The 15,520-nt window shown below is 33.3% G+C and overlaps 1 non-coding gene across 1 annotated transcript; it reads left to right on the forward strand.

Annotated features, from left to right (window-relative positions):
- Positions 1–14,895: 14,895 nt before the first annotated feature.
- Positions 14,896–15,039, forward strand: LOC117203774 (small nucleolar RNA SNORA48). The gene has a single exon (XR_004486666.1). It is a non-coding gene; the product is annotated as a small nucleolar RNA SNORA48 (small nucleolar RNA).
- The last annotated feature ends 481 nt before the right edge of the window (positions 15,040–15,520 follow it).

Consider the following 15,520-nt stretch of genomic DNA (forward strand, 5'->3'; position numbering starts at 1 on the left):
TTGCATTAAATACTATATGTTGAGTTTATGCTGCAGAAGCAAAATGTTGAAAAAGTGATACCAAAAACATTTTTTAAAATGGGGAAAACTATTACGCTCAATAACAAAACAAGGGGGAAAAATATATATATATGTATATTTTAGAAGAGTCTTTGGAAAAACTCTGAAAAAGGAAATGAGAAAGGGAACTACTGTATCAGAGACTAAGAACAGATAATTGTCTTGAGAAGGAGACAAATTCTCCTACAAATACATAAGTTTTTACTTATGAAGAATAAGAACTTTTTGGTTTTGTTGTTTCAAAATCAGTTAAAATTTTTTTCAGATAATTTCATAGGTCATAAAGAGTAATATGTAAAATTTAGTAGTGTTTAAATTTATAACATTTGATGGAAAAGTCTCATCAATTAATTTATCAAGCTTTTGTCAAAAAATATATTGTATCAAAAATACATAAATTTTATATTTGTGTTGACTAGATAAAATTATTGCTCTAGTATGATTTCAATTAATAAAATTATTACTCTTGTATGATTTAACAAAGTTAAAGAGACATGTACCACAATGTTCTTTGCAGCACCATTTACAATAGCTGGGACATGGAAGCAACCTAAGTGTCTATCAACAGATGAATGGATAAGAAAATGTGGCACATATATACAATGGAATATTACTCAGCCATAAAAAGAAATGAAATTAAGTTATTTGTAGTGAAGTGGATGGACCTAGGGTCTGTCATACAGAGTGAAGTAAGTCAGAAAGAGAAAAACAAATACCATATGCTAACGCATACATATGGAATCCAAAAAAATGGTACTGATGAACCTAGTGGCAGGGCAGGAATAAAGATGCAGACATAGAGAATGGACTTGAAGACACAGGGGAAGCTGGGGTGAAGTGAGAGTAGCATTGACAATATATACACTACCAAATGTAAAATAGATAGCTAGTGGGAAGCAGCAGCATAGCACAGGAATATTAGCTCGGTGCTTTGTGTCGACCTAGAGAGTGGGATAGGGAGGGTGGGAGGGACATGCAAGAGGGTAGAGATTTGGGGATATATGTATATGTATAGCTGATTCACAGATATGCCTTTATCTGTGCAAAGAAGTATACCATATGGCTCAGTTGTGCATATTTTGGTTTCATTCATAATTATTTTAACAGGATGGCAGTTGTATATATATGTTGAGTTTTAGTTAATGAAGAGAGTTTTATTTTCATCTTTAGCAGTGGCAAGTGCCTAGATACTGCCTAAATCTAAAATATAGAGTATTAAAGTTATAAACATGTTATCTAGTGATAAAGAGATATATACCAAAAGAAGTGGTTAAAAGTCAACCTTTGGGATATGGGTGTATATAGGAGGGAAGCAAGAGCAATGGTAAAACTTAACATGTCTCTATAATTTTGTCACAATAAAAGTTAAATTGAAGTAATGTGAGGACACATAAATCTACACAATTATGAGATGTACATCTTTGTTGCTTTGTGATAGTCAAACATTATCAACATTTCCTCATTACAATTATAAACAACACACCACAGCTTGTGAAGACCTCATCTTCTGTTACCTCAGCTTACCTCCATGGATATCCTAAGTAGTTTGATTTTTTTCACAAGTTTGTATGCTTCCCCTTTTTTTTTACGGTCAAGATAGTTAACAATGCTGTATTATATATTCGAAAGTTGCTAAGAAAGTAGATCTTAAATATTTGCTATCAAACAAATGATAATTATGTGAAGTGATGGAAGTGTTAACTAACCTTAATGTGGTAATAATTTTGCAACATGCATGTGTGTCAAATCATCAAGTTGTTATGTTAAACTTACACAATGCCATATGTCAGTTATATCTCAGTAAAGCTTGGGAAAGAAAAAAGTCATTAGACTGGAAAAAAAAAATGTCAGCAGTTGTTCTTGTATGTGCACTGATGCTGATCAGATCATGGGAGACTTGGTTTTGTTAGCTAAAAAAGAAATGTGGTGAATTACACAGTTGACCCTTGAACAAGACAGGTTTAAACTGCAGGGGTCCATGTATAAGCAGATTTTTTTTTTCACTATCGAATACTACATTATTACACAATCTGTGGTTGGTTGAGTTTAGGATGCAGAACCTCAAACGCAGAGGAACTATGTAGTCAAAGGGCCAACTATAAATTATACACAGATTTTCAACTTTGTGGAGGGTCAGTGCCCTTAACCCCCACACTGTTCAAGGGTTAACTGTATTTTTTATAGAAGTCAGTCAAGACAGCAGACAAAGCCATTACATAATACAGATAGTCTGCCCCGTATATGAGGTCTATACTTCTCAAGTAGGGAAAATCTGTGCAATGGAGCTATAGATCCTGCAGAACTAGGGTCTGGTGTTCTGCTTCTCCCAAGTTCTTTCTCTGATAAATTTTCTTTCTCTTTATTTCAGTGATTATGATCAATTCAGGACTATTTAAAAGTTTCTCCTTTGGGCTTCCCTGGTGGCGCAGTGGTTGAGAATCTGCCTGCTAATGCAGGGGACACGGGTTCGAGCCCTGGTCTGGGAGGATCCCACATGCCGCGTAGCAACTAGGCCCGTGAGCTACAACTACTGAGCCTGCGCGTCTGGAGCCTGTGCTCCGCAAAAAGAGTGGCCGCGATAGTGAGAGGCCCGCGCACCGCGATGAAGTGGCCCCCGCTTGCCACAACTAGAGAAAGCCCTCACACAGAAACGAAGATCCAACACAGCAAAAATAAATACATTAATTAATAAACTCCTACCCCCAACATCTTCTTAAAAAAAGAAAAGTTTCCCCTTCTTATAAGGTGGCTTTGGCTTTGCATCTCTTTTACAGTTTAACACTCAGAAAGCAAAAACGTCAAACACTTTTTAAAATATGGGAGTTTCCTTCCTGCCTTATAGAATCATCAGTAAGTTATCGTCCCTTATTTTTCTCAGTTGGCTATCAGCATTGATTCAGCTTTCATCATTTAAACACAAATCTCATTTTCTTTTTCAATTTAAGATACAATATTAAAAAAAACTCATGCCTGGCTTTATTTCAGTGGTTTTATTCTCTGAATTTAATTGTGCCTATGCATTTTCTCTATTTTTGTGTTAATATTTCTTAATAGCATTTTAAGTAATTTACAACAAAACTCAAGACAATATTGTTAGCTCAGGCCTCTCTGGCTCAGTGAAAAATACTCATTAATTTTTGGGGGAAGAAAACATAGGAACAGTTATACCACACTTTTGATGTAGCACTTGTTCTTAATTAACTCTAATAGACATGATATATTCATTTTCTACCTCCTTCTCTCATATTTCATCTTTCCTGTAATTTGAAAACTTAAAAAAATTTCTTGAGTATCATATGACTATGTGTGGACTATTTTTTGAGTTTCCTCATCTTAAGTTATTTTAGTTTGATAAAGTCTATTGTGTTCATCATTTTTAACAATAAAATTCATCAGGTATAAAGAAACTTGTGAATAATAATTTTCATGTCAGTGACATACTATCATGAATATTTAGAATGAGAAATAGTTTACATGATTTTTTGTGGGACTGTAATGGTGACTTTAAGACTAAAACATCTTTGTTCTTCAACTGTGCTCTGAGACCATTTGAACTGTGACATAAAAGGGAAATATCACTTCAGGAATTTAAAAGAACACGAAATATCTGGAGATATATCGGAAGGCATATTTGACATTTCTTATATGCATCCTATTTAAAGGCGATCAGAATAAAGTGGAGACATAGTGTGTATTAAGACAAACACTGATTAACAGGTGTGTAAAATTAAAATTCCACTAGAAATACCAAGAAACTTGTAAGCATGAAGGAGGAATATAAAACTCAAACTTAAGTGTAATTTTTTAACTAAATTGCTAAAATTGTTCTATTTAAGCCATAAATATCAACTTTGCATTGAAAAACACATGGAATGATATGCCATATCCTCCATATTATATTTAGATAAAAATCTAATTACAACTAACAACTGCAATAAATATATATTTGACTATTTTCTTAAAAGATTAAAGCAAATGTATCATTTTCTTAGAGTCCTCCCAACCATAAATATCAGGTGTTCTGAAAAGTCACCTCTGGACCACTCAAAATTTTTGCTAATGAAACATGTATAGTTATTCTGGATAAGATTATCAACTTTATTAATTAATTTTAAAACCATGCAACCCCAAATGAAGAGGCACTGCTGAAAGCTCAGCTGGATGAGGCAGATTAAGCCTTTTACTTTGTCTAAATCCTCAACATAAATCTTGCCTTTGAATTATCAAATTTGCCACCCCTTGCCTCTGAAATATTGCTTAATAAAGACAGAGGAAAGTTATTTCTAGTCCAGGAGCAGAGAGTAAGATAGAGAGAATATTATACTTGAGTTAAGCAGGTGGAAAAAAGATGTCCTGGATCCTTCTTTGAAACTAATTAGTAAAAGATGATCACATTTTACCAAAGATCAATCAGGTTGAGGTTACACACCCTTCTCCTTCAGATGTGTTAAGAGGATGGAGTCTTAATAGAAAATTTCCTCTCGTTGTTTAAGCTTGAATGTGGGGAAATATCAGTAGTCCTTCCAACTCTGAACACATTCTTCAGTATCTTTTTCCTATTAGCCTATCAGCATAAAAATCTTAGTTGGTTTTAGAAGAGGAAAGCATTTATTCAAAGTTCCCATTTTAGTGGTTCAATTCTCCTCCGTTGCTACTCTGGTAACTTCCATTGGTCTTTAAGAGTATCAGTTACTTTTAATAAAGTAAGATGGGAACTTAAACTTCCCAAAAGGCTTTCTACTTTTTACTAAGATTTTGACAGTGTTTACATTTGTAAAAAATTTGCCTTTTCTGATGTGTATTTGTGTAAGAGGCTCATTTTAATATATAAGTATTTCCCAGAAATTCTTAAACTCTCTATTTTGGATACTAATATGTTACAGCTGAAACATGAAGGGAAATAAAATGTATGACTATGGTCCTGTGCTACTTTGAAATTATTTCCTACCTCTCAAATTATATGCATTTCTCAAACATATTCAAAATGCTGAATAAGGAGATAAATCAGAGTTCTGAGCTTTGGTCCTCTTTGGCTCCCATTGTTATTTATATGCATATTTTAATAAAATATAATAATTTTAAAAGTTTATAAACCAGGCCTGTAAGAGGCTCAGAAGTTGCCAAGCTACCCTAACAACAAATAAGAAGCTGAACAAACATAAAATCAACAATTGTTCTCAGATTCTTAAGAGATGTGAGGTCACAGGGCAAACAACTGCCCACAAAATTGGACAAGTAAATACAGAGAATCACAACTTACCAGAGAAGAAACATGCCATAACCAGTGTGGGGTAGGGAAACTAGAACTGCAATTGACAAAATGCTGGAGGCTCAGAGCGGACTGCTCTAAGAGTTAAAAAATTCAGCAGGACTATGTCATTGGGCACGCTCCACAATTTGTTGAGTTTTACTTTAGATAGCTCTAACCAGGTTCCCACAGTCAGTATATGAGAAAAATCATCTCATGCTTCCAGTGTACAGAGGGGAAAGGGAACAGTTTGAAATACTCCAAAGCATTCTGTTCTTAATAAACTCAGCCTTCAGGAGAAACTAATTTACTGGTGCCTAATCCACTGAAGTATTATCAGATCCTAACTAATCCAGGAGAAGGGAGATGTCCAACTACAGATGGGTAACCTTCCACAGAGAAAAAAGGAAATACTAAACTTCAGACCCCTCTGACCATCCTGTCCTACTGAAGGAAAGAAAGAACTCATGAGCGCATGTGAAGCTTACAGTCTATAGCACAGATTCACTAAAAGACTGAGACCTAAACACAGGATAATGGAGTATTTCCCACTCTGACAGCTCATCACCACATTACAGCAGTTACTTTTATGTGATAGATCATGTCTAGCTATCAAGAAATAATTACAAGCCATACCAAAAGGCAAAACCACAATTTGAGGAGACTGAGCAAGCATTAGGTCCCAGACATTGTGGGGATATAATTAATAGTGAAGGCCTCTAATGAGAGAGATGGTAATCCTAAGAAAGAACCAAAATGAAATGCTAGAGATTAAAAACACTGTAACCCTGTAACAAAAATGACAAATGCCTTTGCTGGGCTTATTATTAGACTGGACACAGCTGATGTAATTATCTCTGACCTTGAGCATAACTCAATAGAAACCTTAAAAATGGAAAAAAACAAAAGCTATTGAAAAAGGAGAACAGCATATCCAAGAAAAATGGGACACTACAAATGGTGTAACATACAAATAAAAGAAATCCTAGGAGAAGAGAGAAAGAACAAAAAAACAAATACTTAAGGGACTTCCTGGCTGTCTGGTGGTCAGGACTCGGTGCTTTCACTGCCGTGGACCTCAGTTCGATCTCTGGTCGGGGAACTAAGATACTGCAAGCCGCATGGTGCAGCCAAACAAACAAACGAAAAACGAAGCAAACAAACAGAAATATCACTTAGGCTTAATAATCACTTAAGCTTAATAATCACTTAAGCTTCCCAAAATTAATGTCAGACACCAAATGCAGACACAGGAAGTTCAGAGAACATCAAGCAAGAGACATGCAAAACAAACAGACAAATAAAAAAACCCTAAACCCTACATTTAGTCATATAATTTTCAAAGTATAGAAAATCTAATATAGAGAAAAAACCCTGAAGAGATGCCAGGGGTGGAGGGAAACCTCATAAAGTCAGGAAGGTAAGAATTATATTTGACTTCTCCTCAGAAACCATGCAAGCAATAAGAGAATTGAGTGAAATATTTAAAAGGCTGAGAGAAAAAAATAAACCAGTGTAGAATTCTGTACTGTACAAAATTATCCTTCAAAAGTGAAGGAGAGGGACTTCGCTGGTGGCGCACTCTTTAAGAATGTGCCTGCCATTGCAGGGGACACAGGTTCAAGCCCTGGACCAGGAAGATCCCACATGCCGCGGAACAACTAAGCCCGTGTGCCACAATTACTGAGCCTGTGCTGTAGAGTCTGTGAGCCACAACTACTGAGGCCACATGCCACAATTACTGAAGCCCACAAGCCTAGAGGCCATGCTCTGCAACAAGAGAAGCCACCGCAATGAGAAGCCTGCGCACCACAACAAAGAGTAGCCTCTACTCACTGCAACTAGAGAAAGACTGTGCATAGCAATGAAGACCCAGTGCAGCCAAAAATTAAAATTAAAAAAAAAAATGAAGGAGAAATAAAACCTTGTAAGAAATGTTAAAAGTTGTTCAGAAAGAAGGAGAACAATATAGGTCAGACAGAATATACATAAAGAAAGGAAGAGCATAAAAAAATGAATAACTGAAGGTAAAATAAAAACTTTTATTTTTTATTCTTAACTGATCTAACAGACAATAGTTTACTCAAAGTAATAGCAATAATATATTCAATTATGTATGATTATGGATAATGTATTTGTGTGTGCTTATGAATAAGTATGAGTAAGTGAAATTAGTTATACCAATCACACAAGGGATGAGATGAAGAATTTGGATTATTCTGATCCTATAAGGTACTTGTACTACTAGTGAAATGGTATAGAGCTATATGAAATTGGAGTCGAAAAAGTTGTAAATAAATGCTGCTAACTCCAGGGCAACCACTAAAAAAGTAAATATATATATGTATACATATATATGTGTACATATATATATAAACATATATGCTAAGAAATGAAAAAAATGAAATGAGAGATAATGGAATCATACTAAATGCTCAATTATAACAACAAAAGCAGAAGAAAATTGGAAAACAAATACAGGAACAAAGATCAAAGGCAACAAAGAAACTAACAAATATTGTAGATATTAATCCAATTAAATCAATATTTACTTTGAACATCAATGATCTATATGCATGAGTTAAAAGATTGTTAGAGTGGATCTAAATACAAGACAAAAATACATGTTGTCCATACACAGAAAAAAAAACATTATAAAGACAGAGATTGAAATAGGTGGAAAGAGAAACATAGACTGTTTTAACACTAATCAAAAGAAAGTGGGAGTAGCTATATTAATCTCAGAGCTAACTTCTAAGAAAGAAAATTTATCAGGGAACAAATGGGGCACCCATTTTTTTTATATGCTCCGAATAACAGTGTGTCAAAATATGTGAGGCAAAAACTTGACATATAGAACTTAGGGGATAAATAGATGAACCTACTATTACAGTGGACACTTAATACCACTCTTTTAGAAATGGACACATCCAGCAGGCAGAATATCAGTAAGGACATAGTTGAACTAAATAACACCATCAATAAACTGGATATAATGGACATCAACAGACTACTTTATCCAACAGTAGAATACACATTCTTCTCAAGTTCACATGGAACATTAGCCAAGACAGAGAAATTATGAGCCATAAAACACACCTTAACACATCTAAAAGAAATCATACAATGTCTGCTCTTAGACAACCGTGAAAGTAAACTAGATCAATAACAAAAAGATACACTGAAAATCTGAAAATACTTGAAGACTACACAACACACTTCTAAATAACACACAGGTTGAAGAAGAAATATCAAGAGAAATTAAATTTTTTTGAACTAAATAAAAATGAAAACACAACTTATCACAATTTGTAGAATACAGTGAAAGCAGTGCCTAGAGGGATATTTACAACATTGAATGTGTATATGAGATAAGAGGAACAATCTAAAAATCGATCATCTAAGCTTCATCTTAGAACTAGAAAAATAAGAGCAAATTAAATCCAAAGTAGAAGAAATAAATTATAAGATTAGAGCAAAAATCAATGAAATTGAAAATAAAAAATCAATAGAGAAAAATCAATGAAGCAATAGGCTAAAGAAGGAAAAGCATATGATGATATCTGTAGATACAGAAAAAGCATTTGACAAAATCCAACACTTGTGCATAATACAAATTCTCAGTAAACTAGGAACAGAGGAGAACTTTCTAAAATTGGATATTTAGAATATGTACAAAAATCCATCAGCTAACATCATAGTTAATAGTGATAAGCTCAAAATTTCCTACTAACTTTGGGAACAAGGCAAGGAAACTTCTTTTCATCATCATACTGGAGTCTTAGATAATGCAATAATAAGAAATGAAAGATACAGATATTGTGAAGGAAGAAATAAAACGCTTTTTGTTGACAGATAACATGTTCACTTATGTAGAATATCTGTAAGAATCAACAAAGAAACTACTGGGACTAATATATGATTATAGCACGTTTGAAGGATACAAACTTAATACACATAATTCATTCACTTTTCTTCATACTATCAATGATCAACCGGAATTTGAAATTTAAAATGCAATGTCATTTAAATTGGCACCCCCTACAAAAAAAAGTACTTAGGCATAAGTCAATATGTACAAGATCTATATGAGAAGAACTACAAAATCTGTTGAAATAAATAAGAGCTAAATAAATAGAGACATATTCCATGTTCATGGATAGGAAGACTCGTTATTATCAAGATGTCAGTTCCTCCCAGCTTTATCAATGGATTCAATCCAACCATATTCCCAGCAACTTACTTCACGGAAAGCAACAAACTGAGTCTAACATTTATATGGAGAGGTTAAAAAGTCTTAATAATCAACACAATACTGAAACAGGAGAATACAATTGGAGGACTGATACTGTTCAATTTCAAAACTTACTATAAAACTGCAGTGATCAAGAGAGTTTGCTATTGTTGAAAGAACAAAGAAATGAATGAAGTGGAATAAAGAGCAGAAATAGATCCACCTAAGTACTGTCTACTCATTTTTTAAGGTTTTCTATTCTTCCAGTTTTATTGACATATAATTGACATATAACACTGTGTAAGTTTAAGGCATACAACATAATGGTAGTCAAGTAATCTATGACAAAGAAACAAAAGCAATAAAATGGAGCAAATATAGTCTTTTCAACAAATGGTGCTAGAAAAACTGGACAACCACAAAGTAAAGAATGATTCTAGACACAGAGTTTATACCTTATGCAAGTGTTAACAAAAATGAATTGAGTCCATTCCATGAAAGAACTGAAAGTTGGGATTCATTAAAATAAAAATTTCTGCTCTGCATAAAACACTGTCCAAAGAATCAAAAGACAAGCCACAGACTTGAGGAAGATATTAGAAAAATACATATCTGATAAACATCTGTTATTCAAAGTATACCAAAATAACATTTAAAGCTCTGTGATTAGAAAACAAACACCCCAATTAAAGGATGAGCCAAACACCTGAACAGATACCTCACCAAAGACATACAGATGGCAAACAAGCATATGACAAGATGTTCCACAGCCTATGCCATCAGGGAAAGGCAAACTAAAACAACAATGAGATACCACTATACACAACTATGACAATGGCCAAAATCCAGAATACTAACACCATCAAATGCTGACAAGGATATGGAGCAATGTAAACTCTAACGCACTGCTTGTGGGCATGCAGAATGCTACAGTCACTTTGGAAGAGAAGTTGGCAGCTTTTAAAAAAAAGCAAAATATTCTCTTGAGATCCCACAATTGCACTCCTTTGTATTTACACCAAGGGGTTGAAAGTATATGTCCATACAAAAACCTGCACATGAATGTCTATTGCAGCTTTATACAAAATTGCCAAAACCTGGAAGTCACCAAGATGTCTTTCGGTAGGTAATAAACAGCTTATCTTTTTAACCACTGAATAATATTCTATCAAGCCATGAAAAGACATGGAAGAACCTTAAATGTATATTAGGTAGTGAAAGAAACCAGTCTGAAATGGCTATTGATGATAGCCATGATTCCAACTATATGCCATTCTGGAAAAGGCAAAACTATGAAGATAATAAAAAGATCAGTGGTTCCTGGGGTTTGGGAGTAGGGAAGGATGAATAAGCTAATACAGATCATTTTTAGATATCGCAAGATATCGTAATGGTGTATATATGTCAGTATACATTTGTCCAAACCCATGGAATATATAACACCAAGAATGAAGCCTAATGTCAACCAAGGCTCTGGGTGATAATGATGTGCAATGTAGTTTCAATATCGACAAATATACCACTGATAAGGGATGTTGATAATGGTGAAGGTTATGTATGAGTGGAGGCAGAGGGTATATGGGAAATCTACCTGCCAGTCAATTTTGCTGTGAACCTAAAAAAGCTCTAAAAAATAGTCCTTTTTTGAAAGAAAGTTTATTGTCGATCCTTGGCTTAAATAGAGGAAAAGAAGAAAAGGAAAACTAAAAATATACAGAGCACTGGGGTAACACTTCCAACCAATTGTGGATATCAATGAAAACAGTCCTTGTGACTTAGGACTTTTTATTTCAGTTGACAGAGATGGCTAATGCTGTTCATTGTACTTTTTCCCCCCACACATATGAAGAGATACACACTGCTATCTAAAGAGAGCATAATATACTGAACACACTGAGATAATATTTTCTCCAATATATTCTGCAATTGTCATTTTTTCTTTAGTCTCAGGTTATTAAATAGCCTAAGAAGAAACCAGGTATTAGATTCAGATAGACTTACATCTAAATCAAAATCCTACGACATCAAACACAAGAAAAAAATTTTTGAGATAGTTAAACACTCTTATCTTTACTTCCCTCCTTTTACTGAGTGGATAGTAGTAGTCTGCATGACAAGACACATTTTCTCATTTTGGGAACACAGGAGAAGTGAGAGCAGTTTAGTAATACTGAAACAATTTTAACTTTAAAACAAACTAAAACCTTGCAACACTCTCATTTATGGGTTACAGTGTGGGTTCTTCTTCTGATGTTGGTGTGGGTTGGCATGGATTTGATAACACATTCAGTTATCTTATTAGAATTAATTAACCATTTACTATGGACCAGGAGACAAATTAGGCTTTTTTTTTTCTTTTGTAATTGCATGAAGATCTTATAGCAGGAAGTCTAGTGCTTGAAGTACAAGAAGGAAAGATTTTGGTTCAAGACAAACCTCATGCACAACTGCATGTATCATTTAAGTCTTTCCCAATAGCAGGGATATTGTTGGCTATATTTAACAAGCTGAGACACTATTGCTTGTAAAAGTTCTGTGAAATTAGACGAAAACTAATTCACTCTGTCATTTATCAAAACTTTTGCATACACATTTTGTAAGATCATAAAAAAACTAATTTTTAATATTTAATATTTTAAGAACGACACTTCGTCTTTCCTAATCACCTAAATTTACTTGCCCCAAAATAAAAGCATCCTTCATTTCCACTTCCTTTTACATAACAATATAAGAAAAGGAAATGTGAGAATTCTGAGATTAGTTATAAACTAATTTATTCTTAGAAGACCTACTATTTACTTCCGATAATTCTTTTACTAGGTTTGGCTTAGAAGTTGTTACCCTGTTCTTTCTATTATCTCTAATCCAAAGTGATCAAGATTTCCAGGTACTAAAAACACAACTATAAATTATTATATTCCTTTTAGTTGCAAAATCAGCAAATGTTTGAATTTCTACTTAAAGAACACCGTATAAATCCTGCTAACACTTGATGGTTTTCCATGACATTATCAACTAGTGGTTAAAATGCTTATAGTTGGATAACTACAAATGTGGACAAATCAACTTCCAAGGTCAGATAACTTTCAGTGAACTCCCCCAACATATCTTTTGTTATTGAATAAAAAAAAGGATGGACATAATCTGAGGAATTTCAATGTTTTTCCTCCATGGAATGATGCTTATTTAATTGCATTATTTTTAAAGTTTAATTCAAATTTTTATTTTTGCCTGTCATGAAATGATGTTCCTGGTCATAACAACATGTCCTGTTCCTCAAAAATTTTACAACTGTCTTCTAAAATTCTTTACATTCCACCATATTTAGGGAGTATCAGTTGTTTTTGCGTATTTGGGTGGGACACTGATACAATAAACTGTGAGGTTTGCTGGGGAATTCCAGTTCTGGTCATGGGGTAGCTTATATTTTGAATTAAGCTTTCTACCAAAAGCAAAAATAAAAGCTAAAAGTTAAAAAAAAAGAAATATATATGAAGGCACTAGGGAGCAAATAAAATAGGCAGCAACTGAAGGATATAAGAGTTTTGAAAGAATAGACACCCTTTTTTTGGAGGCATGATTGAGTCAGTTCATAGGAACATCAGAGAATAAAGCTCAAACAGAAAACACAGACCCACTGGAATGAGGAATGAGAGGAGAAAGTTGATGTAAAATGTGGAGAGTGAGGCTTTGAATGAGGAGCTGCCTTGTGGGAGCCTCAAAGTATGCATAAAAGTCATTTAATACATCTGAAAATTTCCAAACTCCTACAGGTGTTCAGAGGGCAATGCCAAGGAGCCTCCTGTAGAAAAGGAGGTGGGCAGCTACAATGCCATGCATATATTTAAAGAGCTGTCTGGTCCTACAGAGATAGTATTCTAATTCAGGTTCCAGATACTTAGTGTAATTAAAAAGTAAGGTTTTCCTACACCCTAAAAATAAAGGGGAAAATCCATAATTAATAACAGATTAAAAAAAAATACCCCTCAAAAAGGAGAAAGAAACCTAGTTTTACTTTATTAGCCTGCCATGAAAAATAAAATCTCTTAGGAGAAAAATAAGATCTACTAAAGCACCTAAATTTATGCATTCACAATCTCAGAAATCCAGTTAAAATGACTTAGGCATGCTAAATATCAGAATCAAACAAACTAAGAGAAACAACAATTAAGAGAAGTAGAATTGGTAAGTGTTTCATGTTTGAGAAATAGGAAGAAAATTTAAAATAACTATAAAATATAGGAAAAATAAATTGTTAAAAATGAAGAATTTTAGTAAAGAATTAGAATAAAAACTAAAGTTGGTATTCTTGAATTGCAAAACAGTATCTGAAATCACCATTTTATTGAGTGGTTTTAATTAAATCTTAGATATTGCAAAAATAGGATTAAAACAGATTAACACATAATAATTGAAATTTAAGCACAAAGAGTTAAGACTAAAAAACTCAGCAAAGATTGAAAGGCATGTGGCATACTGTCAAAGTTTGTAATGTGCATAATTTGTGTGCTGGAAAGAAAAAATATACAGAATGAGGAAAAACATTTGTTTGAAAAAGAGTACCTGAGAAGTTTATAAAATTTATAGAAGACAGAAATCCACAGAGTGCACTCTGAGCAAATTAATCACACACACACACACACACACACACACACACACACACACCCAACAATTAAAGTGTGGAAAATGGCAAAAGCATTAGAGAAATTAATATACAATATTAGCATAATATAATGTGAAGTATTATATATCTGAAGTAATTATTTATAGAAGGTAATATATTTTACGCATATACAGAAATACACATTAATGCTTGGCATAATTAAACAGCATGTTCTCCAGTGTTTATAGTACTAACATGATGGCACTGTATTATAATTATACACTGAAAGTGTACTAAAAAATCTTCTAAGTTATCAGGGAATATGGGGGGGGTGAGACATATGCTTTTCATATAAGCAATAATAAAACTGGTGATTGAGTTTTCAACAAAAATATAGAAACCAAAAAGAACAGAAAAGTTCAAGACACAATTCTGCAGGTCCTAAAATTTTGCTTGGGGAGTAATAAAGTGATTAAATTGACAAAATTAAAAAAAATAGAAATGAGAAAAAAACGCAATCACATTTTAAGTTCTAAAAATTTAAAGCACGCACTTTTATATGAAACATTTTTTTTTCCAGAAATGACAACATTCACAAATAAAATCATATGGGGAAAGATTTTTTTTCTGTTGAATACATTTAATACTATCACTACTGGCTGAAGACTTTATAAACTAGTAGTACATAAACATAGTTAAGAGTTTTAACTATATTAAAGATGGGGAAAGATTTTTTAAAATAATTTTTTGATCCCCTGGCAATGGGCAAAGAGACACCTGATTGGTGGGGTGCTCTTGAATCAGTCAGGGGCAAAGCAGATGTCTAGTCCTTTCTTCATCGTAGCTTGATGCCTGGGTTGGTGGCCAGAGCTGTTTCATGGCTGGGGCACATAAAATGTAAAAAAATAATAATAATAAAATAAAAAAAAAATAATAATTTTTTGGTAGATATTTGTAAAAGAAATTGCTAAAAAACCCAACAAAACTAATAAAGAAAAAGTAAAAGGTGATATTTAACATATTTCAGACATTAAAGTTTTACGGCCATGAATTTGGCCACTTAGATTTTAAAAATACTTGAAAAATAAAACACATCAGAAATAAAGAAGAAATAAAATATTTAAGTAGTTCTGGATCAGCTAAAGTAGTATTTGAAATTTTAAATTTCATCCAAGAAAACTCCAGTTATTATACCTACTTCGTAAAAGCATATCAAGAGATTTTTCAAACCTTATTTTTGTATTAATAGGCACAACTTCACCATTAAGAGAAAAGATTTTTTTAATCCATCTATCAGCATGATTTAGTAAAGCTCACTAAATATAAAGAAAAGTAACTTTAAAATGCACAAGATGGGGGATTTAGTCAATGAAGA

This window comes from Orcinus orca, chromosome 6 (genome assembly GCF_937001465.1).
Source record: "Orcinus orca chromosome 6, mOrcOrc1.1, whole genome shotgun sequence".
Classification (NCBI taxonomy): Eukaryota; Metazoa; Chordata; class Mammalia; order Artiodactyla; family Delphinidae; genus Orcinus; species Orcinus orca.